The sequence below is a fragment of the Chenopodium album genome, chromosome 4 (assembly GCF_948465745.1).
Source record: "Chenopodium album chromosome 4, dcCheAlbu1.1, whole genome shotgun sequence".
Lineage (NCBI taxonomy): Eukaryota > Viridiplantae > Streptophyta > Magnoliopsida > Caryophyllales > Amaranthaceae > Chenopodium > Chenopodium album.
Genome location: NC_137837.1, coordinates 37,921,820 through 37,948,638, shown reverse-complemented (window position 1 = coordinate 37,948,638; position 26,819 = coordinate 37,921,820). Strand labels below are relative to the sequence as shown.

Genomic DNA, 26,819 nt, shown 5'->3' with positions numbered 1-26,819 from the left:
AAGTTAGTGGAAGAGCTCAGCAGCTTATTGATGCTAGATGGAAGACAAAAGACAGTAAATGGTTGTTTAAGCTTAGGCATATGCTGTAATTGCTGTTTAGTTTTTTTGTGTTGGTTCTCTGATGATTGTTTCTTTTTGGAGTTGCTTTTGTTCTGTTTCCTGAGTTCTGCTCATCTTGTGCCCTTCCTAGAAGGTAGCAGGATGTGTGTGGTTCTCAGAGGAGTTGTCTGGTTGCCCTCTTCTCCCTGCCTGTAGGTGGTTGAGGGTTTTCTAGGCTTCTAGGGGTTGGTGTGGGCTTTTTGGCTCTTGTGCAGTTTTGGGTAGCCTGGCTCAGGCTGTGTATTTGTACAGTTTGTACAGTTTTTATTGTGTTAATATAATTGCTTTCTTACCAAAAAAAACAATGCAGAAATAAGAAAAAAAGCTACCTCCTGAACAGCGTCGTCGCGACGACAGGTAGCCACGTTCCTCATCCGAACGAGCTGGCTCCGGAAGGCGTCTATGCACCTCGCCATCGCCTTGACCACCTCGCGCGAGAAATGGCAAAGAAATAAAATCAGTAACAATATAAGACAGATATGAACGAATAGCAAGTAAACAACTCACCCGAGTCTGGTGGCGAAGAATGGATCGCTCGACAAAGCGCTGATCCTCGGGAGCCGGTGGAATCATCTCCTTGATAGGCCCGTATGTCCCCTGGTAGTGGATGGACATACGAGGGGGCACGAACTCAGTATGCCCAGCCTGACAAAAAGCAAACAAAAGTGAGTAAAATATCACTTGGGGGCTACTTAGCGAAAGGTAAAAGATAAAAATCATACCGCCACCTCCGCCGACAGAACAGGGGTCGGATCTAACAACGGTAGCAACTCCTCCACGTATCACCGCCTTGGGACAACGTGAGATCGCCAAGGGGTACCAGCAGGCGACCTCTCGGACATGATGAGCAACCTCACGTCATTGAACATGTGACGTGGTGGAGGTGCAGGGACGACGAAAATCTCCGAGGAGTGCTAAATAGCGACTCTCTAACCTAGGTACGCCACCGCCCCATATGTCCTTAGGAAGTAGCGACGCTCCGCAGTGTACTGCGTAGCCATCCCAGGGACAACCAAATCGCCCCATGGCCGGTACAGCACCTTAGGCTTCTACAAAGAATGCCTATGAGATAAAGGTCTACTAAAAGCAATACAAAGACGTTAGCTGAGCAAAAGATCATACCGAGAGGATATGCTTTCGAACATGGGCGGTAGTCGCCCAGATGTAGCGGCCTCCCCAGCAGGCGCCCAAAGGAAACCCGCGTGACGACGGCCTTGCCGGCGCGAGTGAAGGAAAGTACTCGTAGATAAAGATTTACAAAAGACAAAAGATATCAGCAAATTCTAAAAAGAGCTTAGAGCTAACTTTGTAAGAGACAAAGTATACCTCTACGACTCTCCAAAAGCCAGACAGAGCAATGTCTCCTGTGTAGGACCGGTGCCGACACAAGTCTCGCAGGGCACGTAGAAAACCGGCATAGGCCAAGCTAGCCTAGTCATAAGTCGCGATCAGATGAATATCGCGGACAGCAGGAAGGTAGTAAAGCAGCGCCATACTACCCTTGTCAGGGAAAACGTCCCTGACAGCAAAATAAGCACAAATATGCGCACTCGCTGCTCTCGGGTGGTCGCATCATCCTCGAAAGCTGTCGCCAAAGTAGACCGGCGAATACACTTAGTGCTGAACTGTGATGACTCCACCTCAGCACAGGCCCAAACAGCAATCGGACCCTGCAGCTCATCAACCTCAGGAAAGTAGACGTTGATGTTGCTGTCAAACGGCAGCGGAGTAGAACTGAACTCTAGTCCCGAGATGAGACTGAAGTCGGCTGGGGTAACCATCATCTCACCCCAAGGAAAGTGAAAAGTGTTGGATGTTACCCAGAAGAACTCCACCAAAGCGCAAACCACGCAGTGGCCTTCGTCAAAAGAGCTCATGGCCTGCGTGGCCTCAAACAGGTTAGTCAGCTCACAAGACTCCCAAAGAAGTCTCAACTCCCCATCGACGCTGAAGAACATACGGTACAGCTTGCCCAAGGTATCGTTGTCCGAGCCGTGGCAACGTGTTCTACGAGCAATATTCCCACGACGCACCCTCTCAGAAATGTGGTGATCGAGGGCAAAGTACAAAGTCCGCTTATCCCACTCGGGGAAGGGACCAAGTGAAGTGGACGGGTCGGCGTCCTCCTCAACGGGCTCATGCTCCCGTCATGTGTCTCAGGACCGTAAACCCGAACCTCACTGTCTAGCCATACTACATTGTGCAAAATTGACATAAATTAAGGTTCTATAGTATCTAAGGTTCGCCTAGCCGCATGATACTATGTTCAAAAAAAAAACAGAGTACGTAGTACTAAAACATAACACAATTTCAATTCGAGCATATATGGCATTTTTCAAGCATCCAAACAATTTCTTGCAATATTATGATAATTATTGTGACAAATTGGACAAGAATTGCTAGCAAAAACATCAAGAACAAGCCACATTTTTTTTCGACCTTAAGAGGTCCAACAATGGTGAATTGTTCGTTTCTTCACCAAATAGACTCAAACAAGTCTCAAAATACTCCCAAGGCAATATACAAATATAATCAAGAAATTTCATGGCATAAAATTCGACAAACAAAGCAAATTAAGCAAACGAAGTTTTGAATTTTTAAAAAATTCGTGAACAAAAACACACAGATTCAGAAAAAACCGAGATGAGTTTGAAGAAAACTTACATAGATCGGGAAAGTAGATGAATAAAGCTTCAATTTGCAACAAATTTGGGCAAATTTGGTTGAGAAACGACCAAGATTGAAGACTTCGAACTACGAGTTTTCGAAGAAAAAGAGCAGCAGCAGCAAAAATGATGAAGAAAAGGGATTTATACCCAAACCCGATTCTGGCGCCAAATTACAGCTCTGTCGCCAGGCGACAGAACGCAACGTCTAGCGACAATTGCATCGTCTGGCGACAGAGCCAAATCTTGGAGCCAGTGACGTTGCAGCAGTGGCACAACTCTAGGCACTCAGAACGGTTATTTCGACCTCATACAACAATTTTAGGTTCCTTGGTACGCTAGTTAGCCCCTATAAGCAGTTTGACATGATTTATTAATCGACTCGGTTACAATCGCAATTAGTGATCGACCTGATGAATGATCGTCTCACTTAGCTTAAAGCGCCTAAACATTGGCTCACTACAAAAGGCACCGACATAATGGTTATATACTTCAAAATACACCGACATAATGGTTCAATACAGCAAAGGCACCGACAAAATGGTTCAATACAGCAAAGGCACCTACATACCGGTTCACAATTTAGAAGCACCGACATACTAGTTCACAAGCAGCAAAAGCACCGACGCGCATGCATAGCAAAAGCAAAATATCGACAGGCGTTGGTCTTCGGTGATACTCTTTAGGGTATTGTCGCAACAAATAAGGATAGTTTCAGGCGAAGCAATCTTTGATCGTGTTTCCTGGCTTGCTGAAGATGGTCACAAAGCGCTAGAAGGTCGTTTCAGGTAAAGCAATCTTCGATGGGGTTCTCTAGCTTGTAGAAGTCTATCACGGCGGAATTGGAGGCAGTTACAGGCGTAGCAGTCTTCAGGCGGTATTCTCTAGCTTGCGGAAGATCGTCAAACAAACAGCAGGATGGCGTTCCCTAGCTTGTGGAAGGTTGTCAACAACAGCAAACACAACAAATCGGTTACCTTTAGAGACGTGTGCTCGACGATGCAAGATACGTGTTTCTTAACTCTCTTATCTGTTTAACTAATGCTAGTTTTGCAAGTATCGGCGTGATAAGAATGATTTAGGATCGCAGAACATTCTGAATTATTCTCCGTTCCTATCGATACTTTGATTTTTGTTTTTGAAGCTTGCGTTTCTCCAAACTCAGTCAAAGTGGGGGCTTCTGTAGACACCCATTTGTGTCTCCCCAAAACCAAACCTAGTGATGAGTACCTTTCGCTTCGAATCATAATCGAATGAGGTGAAAGTGTGGAAAGTTTAGTGTTGCAGTTAGTTTTATTTCTTTTCTTTCTCTCTATTTTTGAAAACCTATTTTAAGAAAATAGTCAATCTAGTTTGGTTTGGTCCATGTCAAGGGTCCAATAATAGTATAGTTGGGTTGGGTTTGAAAAGAGCTTTCCAATGATATATTATAAGCCCAATTTCAATGTATAATGAGGAAATTATGGCCAAATTACTAAACTGGGCCTGGTTTGATCTTTATGTGCGACCCAATGATCTAGAGGAGGGTCTATTATGATTTATCATTCCTAATGCATATAGGATTTATTATAGTCTTCTAAAATATTCTAGAAGGTTCTTTTGAATCCTAATTTAATTAGTATTGATAAATTTACTTTAGTTGACTTTTAAGAGCTTTAATCAAAATAAAAGAAGTGTTTTAAAGGAAAATACAATTTTTCCCTCTCGTATGCTTAAATTTTATCAAAATAAGAAAACGCGTGGAAAATTATTTCTAGCGCCATACGACAGCTCTGTCGCCTGGCTACCGACCAAGCGTCTGGCGACAGGCGTGTGTTTGGCGCTACAGTCGTGTTTTATTCTTTTCGAAACTCTGATTCGTTTTTTATCATATCTAGTTGATTTTCTCTTTAAATAGCCTCCTAAAACCTCCATTTTCAATCACCAATTCTCATCAAGAATTTCTTTATTACTCTGTCTCTCTCTCTCTCTCTCTATCTCTCTCTCTCTCTCTCTCTCTCTCTTCTAAACTAGCCTTTTGCACACAAAATTCCGCAATCACAAGATCTAGAAACACCTAGCCAAGTTCGAAGTTGCCTTCACCCTAGACGTGAAAGGTTTTTAATTTCTGAGGGTTTGGTCCCTAATCTCTATTTCAATTATTTGATTTTATTGTTTGTTTATTATTTTCCTTGAAATTACTAACGCGTGTATTTTGTTATTAGAAAGAGGTACGAGGCATCCAAGTAAGTGCTTTAATTGATTTATTGGTATTATGATATAGAAATCATGTCTAGGTTATTATTATGATTCCTAGTGTCATGTTAGGGTGTTTTGATCTTCCTAGTATCATGTTTAAAGTAAAGGTTATAATATCAAATATGACAATTGTGATTCCTGCGATGCTTCGAATTCTCTTCCTAATATTCATGTTAGTATCATGTTAGGGCTAAAGCTTTGATTTTTATTGCTTAGTGACATGCTAGGGTTTGTTATCAATCTTGTTAATATCGTGCCTAGGATCTTATTATCCCCTTTAACATGATTATGATTATTATTATTATGATTATGATTATTTTCATGATTATTATTGTAATGATTATGGTTATAATTGTTATAATTTATAATGATTTATTATGTTGCTTGATTATATTTATTGTTATTTCTTAATCACACCTTTTATGCATGTTTAAAGGGAATTTGGTACATGTAATCACGCTTAATAAGATAATTAATAATATTGTTTAGGGTTAATATGATTATAATTCAAGTGATCGCCAATAATAGATTTATTTGTGCATTATATTTAACCAACATAGATTAAACAGGTTTAGGGTAAACCTAATGATTGCATGTTAGTCAGAAAGCGCACATGAATACGATCAGAATAAAGTAGAGGCCTATTATTAGGGCAAGTTCAATCTCTTTTAGGTTGGATTTTTACCTTCAACCCCGAACTACCAGTCATGGTTCCTGACCTATTGATGTTAACGATCTCCTGGATCATTAAGGGGTTGTAACCTTCACCCTGTGAACGGTTTAAAAGTTCCTAAAACTTGTTGGCGACGCTTTTGCTCTAGCTTCCTTCCCTTTGGACGCCACCATGCTTAAGTGTATGATCACAGCGGGGTTCAAGCTAGGGATAATGCTTTAAGTATTCCCTACACCTCCCAAACACTCTCATTCTCTGCTAGGTTAACTAAATTATAGATTCCTAAGTTCAATGGCTCGGATCTGAAGTCATGGATTTTTAAATGTAATCAATTCTTTAATCTAGATAATGGTAAGGACCATAATAAGGTTAAATTAGCTGCCCTTCATTTGGAAGATAAAGCTTTGCTGTGGCATCAAACATATATGCATAGGAAGAATGAGATTCTGCCAAAATGGGAGGATTATGTTAAGGACATCACTGTTAGATTTGTGTATTTGTATGATGATCCTATGGCAGATCCAAAGGCTCTTAAGCAATCTTGAAGTGTCCAAGAATACCATGAATCATTTGATGCTTTAGCAAGTAGATTAGAGCTGTTTGAGGCTTATCTTTTAAGCTTCTATTTAGCAGGATTAGATGAAGACATCTAGCTTGCTGTAAGGATATTTAACCCCTCCTTACTCCATAAGGTCTTGTGCCTAGCGAAACTTCAAGAGGCAGCAAGAAAAGCTAAAAAACCCAAGTTAGCACAAAAACAACCACCCTTACTACCCACATCCCAACCTTTTAAACCTCTCCCTCAAATTCCCCGATACAAACCTAACAGACCACCCACAAACACTTTCTAGAACCCTTACACCCCAAACACCAACAGGAGAACACTTACACTTTCTTATTTCAATAAGATAAGATCCAAAAACTAGTGTTTCTGGTGTGATGAGAAGTATAAGCCTGGTCATAAGTGTAGGGGAAAGAAGCCATAGCTATATAACATAGAGGTGGAAGAAATACATTCTCCTCACATGCTTTGGAGCTTTCAAAACAATCATCATCATCATCTTCCATATCTACCAATGTAGTAGAAACTTCATTTACATTCAACATTGATCACAATTGACTCTCCATCTCCTCATTCTTCCTGAGAACGCCCTCATTTATCTCTTCTAAGTTTTTCAACATTTCCATTAGGCTTCTCATAATCTCCAAATATCTCATCTCATAAAGAGACTCAAAGCTAGATTCTAAAGATTTGAAAGATGAAAAGCATTGAGAAGCATCATGGGGGAAGGGATCATGAGCAAGCATGCGGGGATCAACATTAGAGACATGAGTAGCATCATCAAAATGGGGAATGGGGGAACAAGTAGTCATGCAGGATTCATCATACATGGAACATCACAATTATCAATAGAAACATTTGAATAACCATGACCATGATCATAAGTATCTCTAGCAAACCATACATAAAAGTCCCAAGCATCATCGATTGACAACGCTCGAAATCTACCATTAAACATGCTTTTAGTGATGTCTCTAGTTTGCTCATTCATATCATGATAACAAATCTCGCAAGCCTCCCAAAGATCACAACCATGGTAACTAATGAAGTTGTCTAATCTATTAAAATACACCCAAAACGGCTCATTATCTAATTGAAGAAACGAGGTACTTGCCCTTTTTTTTTTTACAAGACAAACAAAAATCAAAATAAAAGAAACTATTTACTAAGACCTAGACTCAAGCAATAAAAAACAATCAAACATCACCATTTCCTGGCAACGACGCCATTTTGACTAGGGGAAAAGACTAGGTCGTTGACTAATCCTCCCTCAGTCAAACTAAATTTATAAATAGTTAACAAACTTAAATACATGTATAGAGGCAAGTCAAGGGTCGAACCTAGAGGAACGATAATGTTCAAGAACTCTCAATTATGCGCCTAAGAAAGGTCGAAGACAAAGATAAAGAGTGGACACTAACAACTAACAAACAAAGAATCAAACAAATAAAGCACTAGGGAATGGGGATCAACAAGTAATCATGACAATTGTAGCAACTCGGGAACAACACGCAAATCAATGGTTGCAAAGATTAATGGTAAGAGCAATCAAAAGAGCTCGATAAGCTATCTCCTAGAGGTCTAACTAGTGCCAACTACGAGAGACACTAACTAGGAACGTCACTAATCAAACTCAATCGACAATTGCAAGCTACAAATCAATTATCCATATAATTGTAGACTCACATTGCAGTCTAGCATAATTCTCAAGGCTTAATCGAATTACACACATGCACAATTTCCATTAATCACTTTAATCTCAACAATTAATCAACACAATTCCAAAATTAAGCACAATCAATCAATAATCCAAGTTTTACCCAATCTCTAGCCAAACAACTACTCTAACATCATCATCTAATCAATTGACAACTAAGGAAATCAAGAATCAACAATATATGAGGAAAAACTAACACTAATCAAACATCAAACATCAAAATCAATCCAAACAAACAAGAGTATTAAACAAAGCAATAAAATAAGATAGAGTTAGAAATGGTCATTGATAATAGAAAAAATCTTCAACACAATTATCACCATTGAATCTTCGATCTCTCAATCACCATTGAAATTCCTCACTTTCTCTCTCTAAATCTACTCCTCAACTAACCCTAAAAGTAGAGAGAGAAACTTTTCACTAAGCTAATATTATGAATTCTAATTCTACTCACAAAAATCGGGTTACAAGTAGATATTTATTGGAGGCGCTAAACGAAACCGAGCAAAAACAAGGAACCAGGAAGACGTGCCCACGCGGGCAGGGTGGCACGCCCGCGCAAAGGGATTGCGCGCCCGCGCGGCAGGGCAGCGCGCCCGCGCCTGAGGGTTGCGCGCCCGCGCTCCTCTAGGTTTCTTCGGTTCTTCTCGAGGCTTCGTGCGTTCGTAAAGGGCTTCGAATGAGCGCGCAATATGATGATGATGAACACTAAGAGAGGCAGTTTTAAGAGCACTTGAAAGTGGGTTCAAAACCATTTCTTCACGAGAGCGCGGCTTGAGAGCGTAAGAGCTAGAACTTGGAGAATCCACTTCCTTGCATCTTAGGATTTCCTATTGCCATTAGCTTGCTCCAAAAGCATCTTCCACCTTAGTAATCCATCCGTATCAAGACCTGAACCTCGTACAATACCTACAACCACAAAAAAAGAACTAATAAAGGAGAAAAGACTATAAAACAATCAAAATGCACAAAACAACAAAATAAGAGAGAAAAGGTAAAACAAAGAGCAAAAGCATGAAACTAAGCATTTATTAAGAAAGCAAGCAATGAAAGGAAGGTAAAAATAACTTAAATACTCATCAAATGGGTGCCATTTATGACACCCATCAGATCTTTATGCTTAATTATCTTCTTGCAATCGAATTATACTAACATTATATTCTACTTGATATTGGACACCTAAATAAAAAAAATAAAAATTAAAACTACTAACGACATAAAGTTTCAAGATAGGTATGATTTATCATCATCAAGACATCAACTAAGCCCCCTTGATGAATCAATATATTCATGGGATTTTTAGCTTCATATACTACCAATTAAACACACTTAGGAAATTTCTAGGAATTTAATTAAGGAATTGACTATCTATAAATATCTATAAGAATTTAAATCCCATATCAACTAAACAATACTATTAAACCCAAATTAAAAATTTTGATGACTGGTGGACTTTGACTTTTTAAGAGATGTTGACCAAAAGCTTCACCTAATATAGGGTATTTGATCTATCAATACTATAGATTTCGATGCTATATGGATTACATATTATCTTAGATGGACGATGAATATAACACCAGGCCCAATCAAGCAGCCCACAATTAAGGAAAGATTTGGTCTTCATTAACTTAAAGAAAAATTCAAAAGAGATTGTTACCAGGCTTGCTGCAAAGAAGAAAAAAATGTCTAGCGGTTGAAAGGAGATCATGAACATATTTTGAAGAGGATTTTGCCTATGAATAGAGGAAGAATCTTTAAAGAAAAGACATCAATGAATAATACAACAAAAGCTTTTCATTTTCTTTAAACTCTCTTTAGCACTCTCTTAGTTTTCTCTTGTCGTAGTAGCCAAGCAATAGTTAAGGATTACTTAGCATGTATTGCATATTGTTTTTTATCATTCCAATTGTATGAATATGGAGCTTACTCTTCCTTTTTATACTACAATTATAGCTCTTACTTTATTCTTTAATCAATGGAAATCATTTTCATCTTTTGTCAACGTTAATTTGTTTGTTTATTTAGTGATTCAATTCTGGTCTGACTTTTTCAATGGAAGGATAACTTAATTACTTGTTTGTTGTGCTACATTACCAAGATTATCAAATTATAACTAGAAACAATTTGGGCAACCCCTTAATATCATTGAACATGATAAGGTATTTGACTTGTTGGTATAGAATAATATCTGCTTCAATAAATACCTTAATATTATATCTCTTTTTCCCATGGTTTCTAGTTTCCCACCCAAACTTACTTTTTTTTTAGGAAGTATAAAGGGATGCTATTAGTTGTGTATTTGTTATACATAACCAAATTAAAATATTGTACAAGCACATGCATGGAAGAGAGGGAAAGAAAGAGAGGGTTAGATGGGTGGCCCCACCTATTTTTCTGTTCATTATTGCCATCATTTTAGGAAATTGCAGTCTAAATATTATATAATACCTTTGGATATTTAGTGGCACTATATATGCTTATATTTAGTAACACTGCATACAAATATAGTACCATTACATGCATATATAATACTCCCTTCGTCTCTTTATTAATGTCCACTTTCTTTCTATTACGTGAGTAATAATTGATAGAAAGTGGACATTAACAAAGAGACGGGGGGAGTACTACATAATACAATAATAGTACCATTACATGCAATCCTAAATTACGTTGAACATTAATTACATCAATTGACACGTTATTTTGATATGCATTATTAAATTAATATAATTTTAGAAAATATTTTAAATGCTTATCTACCGTTCAGGAGCTTTCATTAGTAAGATCCTTTTTATAACTGTAGGCACCCAAATGTGTCTCCCAAAAACAAAACCCAGTGATGAATACCTTTCATGTCATTTGATTATCGAATGATAGAGAAAGTGTGAAAATTCTAGTGATGAGGATATTTTTGTTAAAATATCTCTTCTTTCTTTTTTTGAAAATATTTCTTTTCTTACCCTACTTTTGAAAAACATGCATTACAGTTTATTTTGGTCCATTATATGGGTCCAATAATAGTGTAGTTTGATAGGGCTTGAAAAAACATTTCCAACGATATATTATAAGCCCAATTCCGATGAATAATGAGGAAGTTATGGCCAAAATACTAAACTGGGCCCAAACCGGATTTTACCTACGACCCAATGATCATGTGGAGGGTCCAAAGGTCTAATATTATTCCTAAACTAATTAGGATTTATTAGAAGCTTCTATAAGTTTTTAAAATATCTTAATTATCCTTTTTGAAAAGTTAAGATTAAAGAATTTGAGTTAAATAAAAACTTTCCTTTTTCTTAAATCCTAATTCTATTCGAATTTAAAGATGTTCAAAGACAGTCAAATATTATTTTCGTGTCTCATAATATTTATCAAAATTTTATATGGTTGGATATATCTTGAAATTACCTTTCCAATGATATATTATAATATTAAATTCGAGCTATAACGAAAAAGATATGAATGAGATACAAAACTCAATCCAAAACTGACACCGTCCCACTATTTTAGCCATGTCTTTTTTCTACAAACGATTTAAATCTGATTATAATTGCGTTAGAAAGAAGACTTCAAGATCTTTCCAACGACATATCATATGCTTTATTTGAACTTCTGGATCGATAGATATGATAAAAACAAAATCCGCAAAAACTGTTGTCCATCGAGTTCTATTTCGATTCGAATTCAGATTCTCTTCTTATTCTTCGACCCTCTTTTTTCTCTATAAATAGAGGTCATATCTCCCCTTTTTCAATCATCAAATCTCATCAAGAAATTCTTGATTCTCTCTCCCTCTTTCTAGCCTAGCCTTTTACAAACACAATTCCCCATACATTAGCACTAGACATACCTAGCATTGTTCGAAGTTGCCTTCGCCCTAGAAATGAAAGGTTTGATTTCTGAGGGTTTGGTCCCTAATATTTATTTCAATTATTTAATTTAATTGTTGTTATTTTATTTTCCTTGAATTTACTAACATTTGTATTTTGTTATTAGAAAGAGATACGAGGCATCCAAGTAAGTGCTTTAATTAATTTATTGTTATTATAATATAGAAATCATGTTAAGGTTATTATTATGATTCCTAATGTCATGTTAGGGTGCTTTGATCTTCCTAGTATCATGTTTAGGGTAAAGGTTATAATATCAAATATGAAAATTGTGAAACCTATGATGCTTCTTATTTTCTTTCTTAATATCATGTTAGTATCATGTTAGGGTTAAAGCTTTGAACTTTACTGTTTAGTGACATGCTAGGGTTTGTTATTAATCTTGTTAGTATCATGCCTAGGATCTTGCTATTATGCTTTAACATGATGATGATGATTATTGATTATAATTATAATTATGATTATTTTTATAATGATGATTTATTATGTTGCTTGATATTTATTGTTATTGCTTGATCACACCTTTTATGCATGTTTAAAGGGAATTTGGTACTTGTAATCACGCTTAATAAGATAATTAATAATCTTGTTAGGGTTAATATGATTATAATTTAAGTGATCGCCAATAATAGATTTATTTTTGCATTAATGTTCAACTAACATAGATAAACAGGTTTAGGGCTAAACCTAATGATCGTATGTTAGTCAGAAAGCGCACATGAATACGATCAGAATAAAGTAGAGGCCTATTATTCGGGCAGGTTCAATCTCTTTTAGGTTAGATTTGTACCTTCATCCCCGAACTACTTGTCATGGTACCAGACCTATTGGAGTTGACGATCTGCTAGATCGTTAAAGGGTGTAACCTTCACCTCGTGAACGGTTTACAAATTCCTAAAACTTGTTGGCGACTCTTTTGCTCTATCTTCTTTCCCTTTAGACGCCACCGTACTTTAGTGTATGATCACAGTGGGGTTCAAGTTAGGGGTAATGCTTGAAATATTCTCTACAATAACATACCAACTAGGCCTTTCACGGGTACATATTCATGAAGTTTGAGATTCGTTGGTTTGCTTGGTTTGCTAATGACTGATATTATCTTTAAAAAATTTAGATTTGCAATTTTGCATTCTATACTTTCTTTATTTTGACTACAATAATCATACCCAATATGACATCCTCGTTTTAAGACTGTATTGCCCTTGATGTTTTGATGATAACATAAGACAAATTAAAGGACAAATGCCTTGATAAGTTTTGTAGTTTGTTTGTGATAAGTTGAAGGATTACTTCAAGGCAAAGGAACAAGAGCTGAAGGATTAGAAGACTAGTAGCATTGTTCCTGTAAAGGAACTAAAGCATCGGAGCAGAAGCTGAAGAAAGAAGACTCGGAGCAGAGAGTAAAATATTTTTATGTTTTAGGTTTTATGTAAGTGAGATTAATTAAGAGTTGATGATGAGTAGAATGCGATTTAATTTGTTAAAAAGATAGAATCTCTTTGATTGCTACAAAATCGGAAATACGATTTTTGAAAATATCTTTTCTGATTTTATCATTAATTAATATCTTTTTATCTCAGAAAAATATCTTTGAAAAAGGTTTGAAAAACTAACTTCCAAAGCTTGCGTAACTAGCTGTTGATTTAGTCTTCTCCACTCATGTAGAAACTGCTCCTAAGAGAATCAAAGTGCCCTGGTTTTTAGGACACGTTTGAAGCTTTAGTAGTGGTGGAAAGAAGTGGTGTTGATATGCAGCAGTAGTGGCGAAAGTGGTGGAAGTTGTGGCGTTTTAATCAAGCTATGGGTTTTTTAAATATCGAAGTTGTTCTTTAGAAAATTTCACCTTGTTCAATCATATCTTTCCATCTTTCTTGTTTTCAAAAGAGTCTAGTGTCGCATTCCACTTAAGTTGATAACTCTCTTAATTAATTTCACTAGAGTTTTATCTTTCAATGTTGTAATTGGGGAATTAGGTGTTTGAGTGAACTCTAAGAGAAGTCAGTTGAGAAAGAGAGAGAAGAGGAAAAAGAAGAGAAGAGTAGTAAGTAAAGGGACTTGCTACTAGGAAACTCCAAGTTCATAGTGGAACTTGGAGCTAGATCCTTTAGCTTGTAATAGGTTGTTTTCCCTATTATAGCAAAGAATCTTTCCTAAAATCCCAAGAGGTCGTGGTTTTTTCTCTTGTTAGGGCCAAGAGGTTTTCCACGTAAAATCTCTCTGTTTGATTTTTTAGTTCCTTTAGCTTAGTTTTATTAATTCCGCAAAACGTTCGCTAAATTCTCCCTTACTACAATTCACCCCCCCCCCCCCTCCCCTCGTGTAGTATTCTTATAAGGTAACAATTGGTATCAGAGCCTAATCCTCTCGAAATCAGGACACCCTGAAGAGGAGAATCTTGGCACAAGATGAATACTCATGAAAAACTTGAAGAAGGATACTTCACTCAACGACCTCCCATGTTCAACGGGAAATTCTACACATATTGATATAACAGGATGGAAATCTTTATCAAAGCAGAAAATTATCAAGTCTGGAGAGTCGTCGAGGTAGGAGATTTCGAAGTAACAAAAACCGATGCTTAAAACGAGGTAATTCCTAAACTAATGTCTAAATATGAGAAAGAAGACTTTGATAAAATTAAAATTAATGCTATGGCTGTTAAGTTTATTCAATGTGGACTTGGACCTTATTAGCACAATCTTATGGGGTGCAAGAATTCTAAGGAAATTTGGGATCTGCTTCAGGTTACCCATGAAGAAACCAGTGAAGTGAAACATTCAAAAATTGATTTTCTTATGTCCAAATATGAACGTTTCGAGATGCAACCTAAAGAATCTATCCAAGAAATGCTTACTAGATTCACTAACATTATGAATGAACTAGTCTCTCTTGGTAGAAAAATTCCTACAAATGAACAAGTTAGAAAAATGCTCAGGAGCTTACCTCAAGATGAACGTTGGAGAGCCAATGTAACAGCTCTCCAGGAAACAAAGGACTTCACAACATTGAACAACTTGCTAGTTCCCTAATGACACAAGAGCTCCATCTGGGAACTAACAGTAGTGAAGGCAACAAGAACAAGGGCCTAGCAATAAAGGCAGATCAACAGGTTTCTGAAGTAGATGAAGAAGAGGCTGCAATGTTGGTTAGGTGTTTTAAACAAATGTATATAAGAAATGGCCAGAACTCCAGATTTTTTAAACAAAATCCTCCAACTCAAAACCAGACTATGGCTGTCCCAAATGTGGATCAACTGACCACTTCATTAGAGACTCTCCTCAGTGGGACATTGATAAAGGAAAAAGGAAGGCCAAGGAACAGGGAAAAGAAAAATACAAGACTTCCTTTTCAAAGACTGATGTCAAGAAAGCCATGATAGATGCATGGAGTGACTCTGAGAGTGAAAAAGATAAAGATCAACCAGAAGAGGAAGTTGCAAATCTTTGTTTGATGGTCAAATCAGATGACAGACGTGCATACCTCAAGGAACTAGAAAAGGAGGTAAGTGAAAGCAACTTTGACACTACTAAACTTAGAACTTTATCCAAAGATGCATCAATTGATTTCATTGTTGAGATGGAAGTTAATCTAAGTGATGAATGCGTGCAAAAGAATGAATGTCAAAAAGTTCTACAAATCTGGAAGGATCATAGTGCTTGGCTTGCACAGCACGAAATGACATCAGAACTAGATTTTGAGAACTACATGACAAATATCTTTTAATGTCAGAGTTGCTTGAAAGAGTCAAAAAGGAAAATGTCATGTTAAATGTAGAACTTTCACAGTATAAACTTGTCAGTACTAATATTGGTTCTAGCAGTTCCTCTGATGATTCCATGCAAAAGTTCAATGCTGATTTTGAAAAAATCAAGTTGGATCCTGATAATTTAAAAACTCACAACGATAAATTAGAAAAGGAACTAGAAGGTAGAAAAAGTAGAAGTATTGATCCTACTGCTACTCCTAAATGGATTAAAGATGCTTAAGTTAAGAGAACTGAAAGACTTGGGTATGAGTCTAAAAGGAAAGGTAAACAAAAAAAATATGTAGAGCTACCAAGTAGCAAAGTTTGTACTTTTTGTGGAAAAACTAGACATTTGCATCCTGGCTGTAGAAAGAAAATTGAACATGATAAAAGAAATGTCAAGCAAGTTTGGGTAAAGAAAACTGATATTGCCTCAACTTCAAAGGAACCTAAGGATCTCGGGGTTCTTGAAACTAATGCTTAAGTTTTCTTGCAGGTCCTAGTGAGGGGGAACAACCTATGGTACCTCGACAGTGGTTGTTCGAAGCACGCACATGACTAGAGACAAATCAAAGTTCCTTTTGCTAGAGACCTATCCAGGAGGAACGGTGACTTTCGAAGACAACAAGAAAGGAGAAATCATTGCTAAAGGAAAAATTGAAAAGTCAACCTCCCATGTAATAGAGAATGTGTTCCTAGTCAAGGGCTTAATTCATAATCTACTTAGCATATCACAATTTTTTAATAAAGGTAATTCGGTAAGCTTTACTTCTGATGAATGCCACATCTTCAATAACAAATCATGAAAGGTTATTCTACAAGGAAAGAGAAGAGGAAATACCTATGTAGTTGAGCTTGATTCAATCCCAAATAGTAGCCTTACATGCTTGAGTGTTATTGAAGATAACTCTCTACTCTAACACAAGTGATTCGGTCATGCTAGCTACTCTTTAATTGATAAAGTCGGGTCAAAGGACTTGATATTTGGATTACCCGCTATCAAGTTCCTGAATGATAAAATTTGTGATATCTTTGTAAAAGGAAAGCATGTCCAAACTTCATTCAGAGCTAAAAAGATGGTGAGCACTACAAAACCATTAGAATTGATTCATATGGATTTGTGTGGTCCCATGAGAGTTCAGAGTAGCAGTGGCAAGAAATATGTGTTGGTTATTGTAGATGATTACTCTAGATATACTTGGGAAATATTTCTATTAAGTAAAGATGAGACCTTTGATGAATTTGTAGCTTTTTCAAAGCATGTGCAGAAAACAAGTGGATTCTCTATAATCCACCTAAGATCTGACCATGGTATAGAATTCAAAAATTCAAAGTTTGATGAGTTTTGCAGAGAACAAGGCATGAATCACAACTTCTCTGCTCCTATAACTCTTCAACAAAATGGAGTTGTTGAAAGAAAAAATCAAACTCTAGAAGACATGGCAAGAACAATTTTGATTGCAAGCTCCTTGCCAAGGAACTTTTAGGCTGAAGCAGTCAATACCGCATGCTACATAATCAACAGGGTAACTATAAGAGCAATCACCAATAAGACTCCTTATGAGTTATTCAAAGGGATAAAACCAAACATTTCTCATCTCAGATCCTTTGGTTGTAAGTGTTTTGTTCACGATAATGGTAAGAGGAACCTAGGAAAATTTGATGAGAGAAGTGAAGAGGCTATATTCCTTGGTTATTCAAAGGGAGAAAACCAAACATTTCTCATCTCAGATCCTTTGGTTGTAAGTGTTTTGTTCACAATAATGGTAAGAGGAACCTAGGAAAATTTGATGAGAGAAGTGAAGAGGCTATATTCCTTGGTTATGTCTCAAATAGTAAAGCTTATAGAATCTATAATAAGAACTCATTGTGTGTTGAAGAAAGCATTCATATTATTTTTTATGAATCTAAATGCACAAGAATAAGAAGAAAATGATTTTGAAATTGGATTAGTAAGAAACAAGACTAAAGATGAAGAAGAATTGAATCAAAAGCAAACCAAGAAGAGCCAGCAGTTCCAGATGATCATCATCAAGAAAATGTTGAAGTTCCTCAAGAGGAAACTCCAGAAGAACAGGTATGAAGAACAGGTCAATGAGGATTAGACAAATGAAGCAAACGGTGAAGGAACTAAGCAAGAAACCCCTTAAATTGGAGTTCCAGGAAGAGAATTCCTGCTTAAGCCGTTCAAATATCAAGGATCCAATCTCGCTGATCTCATAATCAGTGACATTAGCAGAGGAACTCAAACCAGGTCTCAGATGAGGAAATTATGTGCATTTAATGCTTTTCTCTCCATTCTAGAACCTTGAAATCATCAGGAAGCTTTGGAACATGCTGACTGGATTGTCTCCATGCAAGAGGAACTAAATGAGTTTGAAAGAAACAAAGTCTGGCATCTTGAAGCAAAGCTCAAAGACAAGAAGATTATCGGACTAAAATGGGTCTTTAGGAACAAGCTGGATGAATATGGAACAATAGTCAAGAACAAAGATTGTTTGGTTGTGAAAGGCTATAACCAACAGGAAGGTATTGATTTCGAAGAAACCTTTTCTCCTGTAGTAAGATTAGAAGCTATTAGAATACTTATTGCTTTTGCTTCTTGTATGGGTTTCAAAATTTACCAAATGGATGTGAAATGTGCTTTTCTAAATGGTAACTTGATGGAGGATGTGTTTGTAGAACAACCTCAAGGTTTCAAAAATCCAAACTTTCCTTATCATGTTTTCAAGCTTGACATGGACCTCTATGGTCTTAAGCAAGCACCAAGAGCCTGGTATGAAAGGCTCTCCAAGTTCCTTTTACAAAATGATTTTAAAAGAGGAAAGGTAGACAAAACTTTTTTTTAAAATCACAAGGAACTGACCTTTTAGTTGTACAGATTTATGCTGATGATATTATCTTTGGTGCAACTAACGATGTTTTGTGCAAGTACTTCGCTGATCTCATGAGTGGTGAATTTGAAATGATCATGATGGGAGAATTGAACTTCTTCCTTGGATTACAAATCAAGAAAACAGAGAAAGGAATTACTGAAAAAGTACAATCTTGATCAAGCTGAGACAAATCACACACCCACGGGAACATGCACAAGACTAGATGATGATCCAACAGGAACCAGTGTCGATCAAGAGATGTACAGAGGTATGATAGGTTCCTTATTGTACTTAACTGCTAGTAGACCTGACATATTTTCAGTGTTGGATTGTTTGCCAGGTTTTAGTCAAACCCTAAGGAATCTCACCTAACTGCTGTAAAGAGGATACTTAGATACTTGAAAGGAACTGATGAGTTATATATATTCTATCCTAGAAGTGATTCTTTCGGACTGAAAGGTTTTGCAGATGCAGATTATGCGTGAGATTTAGTCAATCAAAAAAGTACATCAAGCATGGTCCAGTTCCTTGGGCCATGCTTAGTCTCATGGGGTACTAAGAAATAGAACATTGTAGCTTTATCTACAGCTGAAGTAGAATATGTTGCTACAGCTACTTGTTGCTCTCAAGTATTGTGGATAAAACAATAGCTCAGTGACTTTGGTATGAAATTTGATTGCATTACTATTTTCTGTGATAACACAAGTTCCATATGTATCTCTAAAGATCAAGTGCATCACTCAAGTATTAAGCATATTCATATTCGACATCACTTTCTAAAGGATAATGCTGAGAAAGGCTTCATTAAATTAGAATTTTGAAAAACAGCTAATCAAATTGATAGCATTTTGACTAAAGCCTTTAAATAGAGAAAGACATGAGATAATGAGGATGGATCTTGGAATGATTAAGTTGTGTTAAGGAAATGCCTTGATGTTCCCTCAGGTAAAGTCTCTAAACTGATGTATATTTTATCTCACGCAAATGTGATATGTTTAATTACATAGATATGGCAAGAGATTTAAACATGTATGTCCAAAGTTGTGCATAAGAAAAATGATAATTTTTGAAGTCCTTAACTGATGGCATGAGCTATGTTTACTTGTTCCGTGTATCAATTTGTGTAGTCACAAGTTTATCTTTTCAACAAAAATAATCGTTTTTGATTTATTTTTTATTTTCATATTTATCTCATCAAACACGGTTTATCTGATGAATACATTCAATATTCATATTATTTTGTTGAAGTGATCCCTTTACATGCAAAATACATTTCACATTCTAGAATTATCTTTTTAGTTTCCCAAAGCTATAAATGTAGAGGACCCATCATTATAATTCAACTCACCTACCCTTTACCCTGAACCGACACCTCACATTTACCCTAGTATAAAAAGGTGATGGATAATTCCGGAATCTTTACACCACTCAAAACAATTATTCATCTTCCTTAAAAAGAACTTCACTCATACTCTCCCATGGATATCTCACCAAAAGATCAAACCCTAGCCAAAAATCAATCCCCCATTAAGAAAATCCAAGAAATTTCTATAGACGAAACTACAAATAGTCTCAAACAACTTCTTCTTGGATATCCTTCGTCACCAAAATCGACCCAAGTGGAAGAGGAACCAGAGCTGCCTAAAGAAGAGGAAATTGAAGAATTGGGGGTTTCATGCAAGAACAAGTCTCCAACAATGAAGCGTCTTGAAGAGAATGCAAAGCATTTTGTGTCAGGTCTGTGCTTGAATCTTCCATGGTGTAAGGCAATTAAGTTTAATGAATTTATTGAGCTCTGATGAGTGTCATTTATGGCACTCATAGGGTAGTCTTTTAGGATGATTTCATCCCTTTTTCATGCTTTCTTAGCTTATCTTATTTTTGGTCCTTTTTCCTTTAGTTCCTCTCTTTCCTTCTTTCTTTTTGTTTTTTGTGTTTTCTTCGTGTTTTCCTTTTATTTGGCCCTTTTTACCTTTTATTCCTTTCTATTGTTTACTCTTGTAGGTACCTAGGAGTTGTCTTTGCAAAGGGATCAAGTTGAGTTATATTGACTAAGCAAGGAGGAAACAATCTGCTCAGAGAGGGCTTGGAGAGGGCTTAGAGAGGGCTTGGAGAGGCCTTGCAGAGGGCATCAGCCTTTTCCAGGTTGCTGCGGGAGCGGGTCCGGAAGGTCGCGGGCGCGGGATGTGTTGCACCAAATTAGCAAAAATCGACTAGGAACTGGCCGCGGGCTCCCTGCATGTGCGGGTAAATTGGAGAGAGCGCTCTAGATTGGAGAGACCGCGGGCCTCTGATTACTCTTTGGGAGCAGGGGATTCGCCGCGCCCTTGCCGAGGGCGCGGTGGCTTTAGCCACGGGCGCGGGTGTTGCCCAGACAGCCCGCGGAGTTTGTTATGGGTTCCGTACCCATTTCCCCGCGGGCACGGGATTTCTTAGAGAAGGCGCGGGGAACCTATTTTCCTTCTTTTCCTATAAATTCACTTGTAATTCCTTTTTGAAAACTAACTTTTAGATAATTTTCATTAGCTTAGTTTTAGAGAGAGAAGTTAGAAAGAAGTTCTTGTATTTGAATTTGTATTTCAACATTGGTTCAATTGTGCTTGGATTTCTTCATCTTCAATCATTAATATTAGTGAGAATCTCTTCTTTTAGTTCATCTCTTTACTTGTTTTTTTTAGATTCATGTTTGATTGTTTGATTTCCTTAGATTTTAAGTTAATATTGTAGTTGATATTGTTTTCTCTTGATTTTGATTTAGAATGATGATCAATGCAATTTCTAGTGATTTGTTCTTGAATTACACCATGATTAGTGAGTAGATTAGTTGCTAGGGAGAAGGGGAAGCATGCTTGATTGATAATTTGTGCTAGTTGATGATCATTGATTGATTGAATTGTTGCAATTAAATTGGTTGACATAGTTTTGCATGTGATTAATTAGATTAGGAGTGATCAACCTATAAGATTAATCTAGATTGCATTGCAATTCTTAATGATATGAACCACCAATTTGAGAATTGTTTTAATTGGTTGAGTTTGATTATGATTTTTCTTGATTAGCCATTCATAGTGACCCCTAGCTTGGCCTCTAAGAGATAGCTCTTGAATTCTTTTGATTGCTACTTTTGTTTGTCCTTTGCAATGCTTGAATCAATTGAATGAACTATAAATTAGCATGATTATTGAACTTGCATGTGGAACCTGCATCCCTAGTGTTTAGTTTCTTAAATTACTTGATTAATCTAGATTTGTTACCATAGTACCAACCATTTTCTCACTACAATCTTCGAAGTAGCTTGACTTAAGATATAGTTAATACTGACTCACTCCTTTGGGTTTGACCCTATACTTGCCTTATACTCGTATTAGGTTGGTTAAGGTTGTTATAAATTGTGTTTGATCTAGGGATAGACAATTGACGACACGTTTATTCCTCTATCAAAATGGCGTCGTTGCCGGGGAATGATATTGGTGCTTAGCTTTAGTTATTGAGTCTATTTCACTTTAATTGAAAAGTACAAAAAGATTTTGTTTCTTAAGGCTACATTTATAGCCGTGTTACTAATATTTTCATTGAGTTTTGCATGCATAGAGCTTGTGATCGATCCATTGTGCCTTTTGACCTGGAAATCGAAAGGTTTCGCTCAAGGAGAATAATTGCTAGTTGATCCTTGGAGTTTAGTTCCTCAAGCGAAGAAGGATTTGAAGAAGAACTAAACATGGGAGAACAACCAAGAGTTGCTTTGAAAGAATTGGGAATTCCCGGTGCGTACAAGTTTGAGGGTGGAATTGCTCCACCTACAACACCGGCGAATGATTTAAAAATTAGGCCGGCTATGATCGCCTTAATCGAAAGGATACAATATAGCATAGCTAAGAATAAGATTCCTTTGAACCATCTCAAGGAGTTCGAAAAGTATTGCAGTGTATCAAAGTAAACGAAGTTTCTCAAGAGTTCATCCGGCTAAAGTTATTTCCCTTTTCTCTCATAGGCCGGGCCTTGGAGTGGTTGGATAAGGAGGTAAAGCCAAACTCCTTAGGAACATGGGACGAAGTCACCAAGGAATTCTTTTCCCGGTTTTACCCAGAAAAGAAAACGACGGAGGCTAGAGCTTTGATTTAAGGGTTCAAGCAAAGATCTAATGAAAGCCTTTACGAAGCATGGGAGAGGTATAAAGAGTACCAAAGGGAGTGTCCCCACCACGGAATTCCAACCTATCAAGTCATTCTAATTTCTATGGTGGCCTAAGTCCTCAAGGCAAACCATGCCTTAATGGGGGAGCCGAAGGTTCCATTAGGAATATGATGGAGGAAGAAGTGGTGGACATTATTGAGGATTTGGTGAAGTACTATAGAGATTGGCAAGATGGTGAGAGGGACTTAACTAGCAAGAGTGGCTCTTCTGTGTACTCTATAGACCATCTTAATGAGATCAACAACCTATCCTCACAAATGACAAACTTGGGAAAAGAAATGACCGCAATCAAGGCCAAATTGGAAAGCTCTTCTTCTTTTCAAGCTTCGAATCTTCCCTCCCAATTTAAGGGGAGAGGTAATCTTTCTAACTCTCAAACCCCTCCCTCTTCAAATAATATGCCTAGTGGTTGCTTGTTTTGTGATGCATGTGGATCTTATGATAATGACTCTTTTAATTTCCCTCATGCTTCTCCGGAATGTGGTGATGATTTTGATAAAATTTCTTTTCTCTTCTCTCTGTTTTTGAAAACTTATTTTAAGAAAACAGCCAATACAGTTTGGTTGGTCCATGATATGGGTCCAATAGTAGTGTAGTTGGATGGGGCTTGACAAGAGCTTTCCAACGATATATTATAAGCCTAATTCCGATGAATATTGAGGAAGTTATGGCCAATTTACTAAACTGGGCCCGGTTTGAGCCTTATATGCGGCCCAATTATCTAGGGGAGAGCCTAATATAGATTTTCATTCCTAATGCAATTAGGAATGGTTTGAGTCTTCTAGATTCTTCTAGAAAGTTCTTTTCATTCCTAATTCAATTAGCATTGATAAATTGACTTTTGTTGACTTTTCAGAGTTTTAATTAAAATCAAAGAGCATTTTTTAGGGAAATACGATTTTATCCTCCTGTACGGCAATTTTTATCTGATTTTAAGAAAACGCGTGATTTTCTGAATCAGCGCCAAACGCCAGCTGTAGCGCTTAGCGCTACGCTTGACGCCTAGCGCCAGCATTGGCGCCTGGCACTAGTGTTGGCGCCAATGGCCAGCGTTGGCGCTAATTCAGTTTTGTTTGCGCCAGCCTCTGTTTTGATATTTTATCATTTTGGCTGATTTTCTTTATAAATAACGTGCTAAAAACTCCGTTTTAATTCACCAACTCTCATCAAGATTCTCTTGATTACTCTCTCTCTCTCTCTCTCTTTTCTAAACTAGCTTCTCTCAAATATAAAAATTTTGCATTCATTAGATCTAGAAACACCTAGCCATATTCGAAGTTGCTTTCGCTCTAGACGTGAAAGGTTTAATTTCTGAGGGTTTGGTCCCAAATCTCTCTTTCAATTATTTAATTTAATTGTTGATTATTATTTTCCTTGAAGTTACTAACGTGTGTATTTTGTTATTAGAAAGAGGTACGAGGCATCAAAGTAAGTACTTTAATGGTTTTTATTGATGTTATGATATAGAAATCATGCTTAGATTGTTAGTTTGATTCCTAGTATCATGTCTAGGGTAACTTTAATATCAAGTATGATTAAAAGTATGATGCTTCCTATGTTCTTCCTAATATTTATGATTGTTAGTATCATGTTAGGGTTAAAGATTTGATTTTTATTTGCTTAGTGACATGCTAGGGTTTGTTATTAATCTTGTTAGTATCATGCCTAGGATCTTGCTATTATTATGCTTTAACATTATTATGATTATTTTTTATAATTTATGATTATAATTGTTATAATTATTGTTATGATGATTATTTTTAATTATGATTGTTATGATTATAATTTTATTATTTTGATTATTATTATGTTGCTTGATTATATATTGTTATTGCTTGATCACGCCTTTTATGCATGTTTAAAGGGAATTAGTACTTGTAATCACGCTTATATAAGATAATTAATAATCTTGTTTAGGGTTAATATGGTTATAATTCAAGTGATCGCCAATACTAGATTTGTTTGTGCATTAATATTCAACCAACATAGATAAACAGGTTTAGGGTTAATCCTATTGATTGTATGTTAGTCAGAAAACGCACATGAATACGATCAGAATAAAGTAGAGGCCTGTTATTAGGGCAGGTTCAATCTCTTTTAGGTTGGATTTGTAACTTCATCCCCGAACCCTATTTAGTTCAAGACCTTATGGAGTTGACGATCTCTTGGATCGTTAAGGGGTGTAACCTTCACCCTGTGAACGGTTTACAAGTTCCTAAAACTTGTTGGTGACTCTTTTGCTCTATCTTCTTCCCTTTTGGACACCACCGTACTTTAGTGTGTGATCACAGTGGGGTTCAAGCTAGGGGGTTAACGCTTGAAATTATTCCCTACAGTGGCGCACGCAACTCATGAGTTGCGCGCAACTGATTTACATGCACGCAATAGCCGCGCGCAACTCACGCAGTTGCGCGCGTCTCTCCTGACGCGACATGTAAGTTGGGTTTATTTCCGTATCTTGGCTCATATAATGACGGAATCTTCAAGAGATCTTAAGATGGATCATACGCTTGCCTTCTAACACTTTGTGTCCCTTTTCTTGCCTACTTTCTTATTTTCTTTTTATTTTCTTTTATTATTTTCTTATTTTCTTTTTATTTTCTTTTTTTTCCTTATTATTTTCCTACTTTCTTTTTCTTTTTATTTTCTTTATTATTATTTTTCCTACTTCTTTATTTTCTTTTTTATTTTCTTAATTTCTTTTCTCTTTTTCCTTCTTTTCGCCTTCTTTTTCGAGTTTGTTTATTTTTTCGAGGGGGGTAAGTCGGGAACCCATTCCCTCCCTCGAAAATTTTTTGCATTAATTATAATGTACACATGGAAACAAAAAATAATAATGACATATATTTACAAATGTGTCATATATACAAAAAAAATAATAAATATACATCAGTTTCCTAAAAAATATAGTAAAATGTGTACAAGAGGGGGTGCTCGGCGACTACTAGACGATTGCTGCACATCCTGCAAAATCCAAAACGAATATTAATACATGAAATGTAATAACTTCGTAGCAAAGAAAAAAGAAATAAAACTTACCGCGATCATCCGATGATCACGGCATGATAAAGTCACGAGGGCTCTCCGATAAGCAGCTCGGAAAGGGCGTAAAGTCCTCACCATGCCATTCACGGTCTCCCGCGGAACCTGTTCCAAGAATACAAGGACAGTTAGTAAACAAATGTATATGAAACAAAAAATAAATAGAAATATTTAATTACATATACATAAAAGACATACCGACTCAACCGTCTCAGGTACGAACAGTATCCCCTCGTCATCCTCGACTGCTGGAAGGGTCTCACGAATTACCGATCCGACAACATCAGTGTACGTGATCTCCGCTGTAGAAGGCACCATACCACCTAACTCGTCCCGCTAAAAATAGATGTGACAAAAAACGATAAAAGGGTCAAAGTTCCGAAAAATAAATAGAAACACGGAAAAAAAAAAAAAAAGAGTTAAGAGTACTAACCGGAATAAAAGTCGGAAAAAGAGTCAGCCTGGATGCTATAAAAGCCGGATACAAGCCTCCGACAGCACCATCTACTCCGCTGGATAACCAAGGATCGCCTGAGCTAGATCCTCGGTAGACAGCAGATCCGGACGCAGCATCCGGATCGGGGGATCCGCAGGAACCAAAGGCTCCTCGGACGAAAGATGCCAGAGAACATGCTCGCCTAAAAACCAAGTGTCGGTCCTTTGGAACACCGAGAGTCTCGTGTAGAGGGCCCGGAAACGACAATGAACCATGCCAGAACGAATAGGCTCAGGACTCCGACGATCAAACTCCAAGGACGGAGATCGATCTATAAAACACAACCACATGAAAAAAACGTTAGAAAATGAATAAAATCAAAAAACGAAAAGAGCGCATGTAGTTGGAATACTCACCGACGCACGACTCGTCGAAATGATCCTCTGGCGAAAGTCGCCAATAGAAGTAGCTCGTCTCCTCTTAATAGCAACCAATCGATGGCCGATAGGAAAACGAGCAGCCCCAAGCACCCTGGGGGCTAAGAAAGGTAGGTACGAGTATCCCAAGCCTGAAACCAAGAAAAGATAAGCCTAAAGGAAAAGGCAAAAGTAATAACCGAAAAAATCTTAAAACACATACCTCAAGGATACGACCATGCCACGTAAGCGAGATCCGAGGCAC

The 26,819-nt window shown here is 37.1% G+C and overlaps 1 non-coding gene across 1 annotated transcript; it reads right to left on the bottom strand.

The window, feature by feature from the left end:
- Positions 1-22,568: 22,568 nt before the first annotated feature.
- Positions 22,569-22,674, bottom strand: LOC145629677 (small nucleolar RNA R71). The gene has a single exon (XR_014111834.1). It is a non-coding gene; the product is annotated as a small nucleolar RNA R71 (small nucleolar RNA).
- Between the last annotated feature and the right edge of the window lie 4,145 nt (positions 22,675-26,819).